Here is a 3191-nt window from a genome sequence, read left to right as displayed (position 1 = left end):
GGGCAGTCTTTAGTGTAGTGATCCTCATCACAAATAAGACAAGGATACTTAGGTTTACGTTTGGCTCCTTCCTCAGGTGGAGGTTTAGGGGAGTCCTATTTGGGCTGTTCGGATTTATTCTTGGCTTTCCCTTTCTTTTTCCCTTTCAAGGATTTATCCACCGTGGTGGACTGAACGGCGTTTACCTTGAAGGTACTTCCAGAATTAGATTGACCCTGAGAAGTGTTTCCATTAGAAGCATTATGTTTTTACTTCCCAGGGTTCGCAGATGATTTCTTTGAAGATGCGTTTACAGAGCCAATAACACCGTCAAAAGATGGTTTTGGCGGAGCTTTGGATGTTCCGGGTCTCAGGGCGTCTGGAAAATAATCATATAAAGTACTTGACTGAGAATATACCAAGTCAAGGTACTGAGCATGCACGATAGCTTGCTCTTCAGTTACACAAGCTCCCATGGCGATGTCGCGTGCAATTGCAGGGACAAAGGAAGTCGTGAACCAATCGGTCAGGAGCTGATCAGGAATCCAAAATTTGATCAAGCGATGACGCCGTCTCCATTCATGTATATGATCGAATATATGTGTGGTCGTGTCCTGTTTGAGAGACGTAAGGAGATGTGTCCCTGTCTCATACAGAATGGGTAACTGAAAATGAGTTAGGAAAGCCATAGCCAACGAGTTGAAATCTTGAAATTTTCCGCGATTCAACTCAATATACCACTTAGCGGCTGAGCGGTGAGAGTCCTTTGGAAGAGGCAGAGCCGGATGGAGTCATCAAGCCATGAGTTGGATGAGCACCAAAGGTGATAGGTCATGACATGGGCTTGAGGGTCCTCACCAGCTTTGCCATCGAATTTCGGGCAATCACCGGGTATCTTAGTTGGAACTGGTGGCCAATATGGATTATGAAGAATGGGATCATTCATCAACTTGGACACATCTGGAAGTTCCAACATCGCTAAGAATGGAAACTGAGGATTAAAGGACATTTGTGGCTGTGGAAGAGAGGTAGTACCAGGGTTCCAACCAGGTGGTGGTTGCCCCCAAGGACTTTGTCCGGATGGGCCTGGCCCATAAGGGTTTTTCCCATAGGGATTTTGCCCATAGGGGTTCTGTCCATAAGGATTCTGTCCATAAGCAGACAGTTGACCCTGGGTCTGCCCCCAGCACCCCATAGATTAGCAACTTGTCCTGCAGGTGCAACATACTGTTGCTGATAATTCTGGTAAGGAGTGACCTGCATTTGTTGATAATTTTGATAAGGGGTAAATTGAGTTTGCCCCTGGGGTTGCTGGTAGCCATACGTTTGCTGAGCTCCATACTGAGCCTGATAAGAAGGTTGTGCTTGGTAAGAAGGTTGGGATCGTGGCCCACCTTGCATTTGATAACCAATTTGAGTCTGGGGCCCAGAAGGATGTCCTTGAACAGGTTGAGCTTGGACCATCTGGCCGGAAGGTTGGCCTGGTTGGGCTTGGGACGCACCCGTTTGCCTAGAAGGATGTGCTTGCTGGGTACCAGGTTGCCCTTGTGCAACCAAGGGTTGTCCTTGCGGAACAGATGGTTGAGTGGGCTGGACGGCCGGTTGACCTTGAGGTTGGCCAGCCTGTCCAGAAGGATGACTAAGCTAGGCAGTGGGTTGGCCTTGTTGTGTAGAAAGCTGACCCGCTTGCCCAGAAGGATGACTAGGCTGAGCAGTGGGTTGGTCCTGTTGTATCTAAGGCTACCCCCCTTGCCCAGAAGGATACCCCTGTTGGACGGCCGGTTGACCTTGTGGAATATAAGTTTTTCCAGCTTGTCCAGAGGGATAACCCTGCTGGATACCAGGTTGGCCTTGTTGGATGTAAGGTTGTCCTGGTTGTCCAGACGGGTAACCTTGCTGGGTACCAGGTTGCCCTGGATAACCAGAAGGTTGATTCGGATAAGTAAAAGATGAACCACCAGCGACCGAAGGTTGTCCCTGATAGGGTTGTCCTTGTGGGCCCCCATATTGTCCTGGGTAAGACTGTCCATAATATTGCTACCCTTGGGGGGTTTTCACATAAGATGGCTGGCCTTGGTTAGGCGGTCCTTGAAGCTGTGCAGGAATTGCTTGGCCTCCATGGAAAGAGTTGGTACCAGGGTTCCAAGCAATGGATAATGGTACCGAAACCTCAACAAAAGGTTGAGTAGGCAAGGGTTGAGAAAGTTGAAGGTATTGACCAGTAGAATCGTAATAAAAGAGTGGACCTTGCGCGTTCGGATCCTGAACAGCTTGTCCATAGGCATCATATGGCCCCCCTCCTGGAACGGGACTAGAAGAGGGTGGAGCACTTTGTGCAGGGTGGAAAACTTTAGGTGAGAGTGCCAACTGGCCATTACTCACTTGACCGTGAGGGGGACCAACACCAGTGTTCAAGGCTGAAGACGCTGCTACGGCACTAACAACCGGAGTTGAATGTGCTACACAAACAGTTGGATTCATCGGAACTGAAGTGACAGGTGTAGTGTGGACTTGTGAAACAAAAGATCCCGTGGTGGGAGTGATATGGGGATCCCACATAGTCGAAGCAGGGGTCCCGGAACTTACCCTATCCCTCAACGACTAATAACGTGGGGGGAGTGGAGAAGTAGCTTGGATGGGAGTGTCGATATTCGACAACACAGGTGTCTCACTCACTCTAGGAGATGTTTCATCCATGTGAGAGGTAGACATTGGAGACGAAACATTAGGGGGGGTAAAAGGAATATCGTCCTCGTCAGGCTCCCAGATGGGGTTCCAATGAATTTCGTAACCTTCGTCGTCCGGAGCGCGAGAGTTGATCAGTTGGATACTCGGGATAACAGGAAGAGTATCACTTACAACCGGTACCTCAGGAGCAACGGAAGACGGAGACCCTTGATCACTTCGAACGGGAGTCTACGGTTCAGCCAGGATGACAAACTTCAAACGAGACCTAAGGGATTCTAACGATAAAGGACCCTACTCAAACTAACGCACACAAGATCTAACCAGGTAATGTTTATCGCAGCCAAATAAATTTTAAGACGCAAGGACACAACTTGACCTTTTCATGTTTTAAGAGGCGAGAAAAGGACAAAAAGGTGACTCTAGTCGCCTTCGAATGTTTTGTGAGCTCGAAGTGACAAACTGCTCAAGTGAGCCTTTTCTCTTAGGGAGTCCGAAAAGGATCAAAAGTGACTACTCTGGAGAGA

Source organism: Pinus tabuliformis, chromosome Q (assembly GCF_031772625.1).
Source record: "Pinus tabuliformis cultivar Carrire ecotype Pingquan chromosome Q, CPIR1, whole genome shotgun sequence".
In the NCBI taxonomy this organism is placed as follows: Eukaryota; Viridiplantae; Streptophyta; class Pinopsida; order Pinales; family Pinaceae; genus Pinus; species Pinus tabuliformis.
This window is presented reverse-complemented; position numbering follows the sequence as displayed.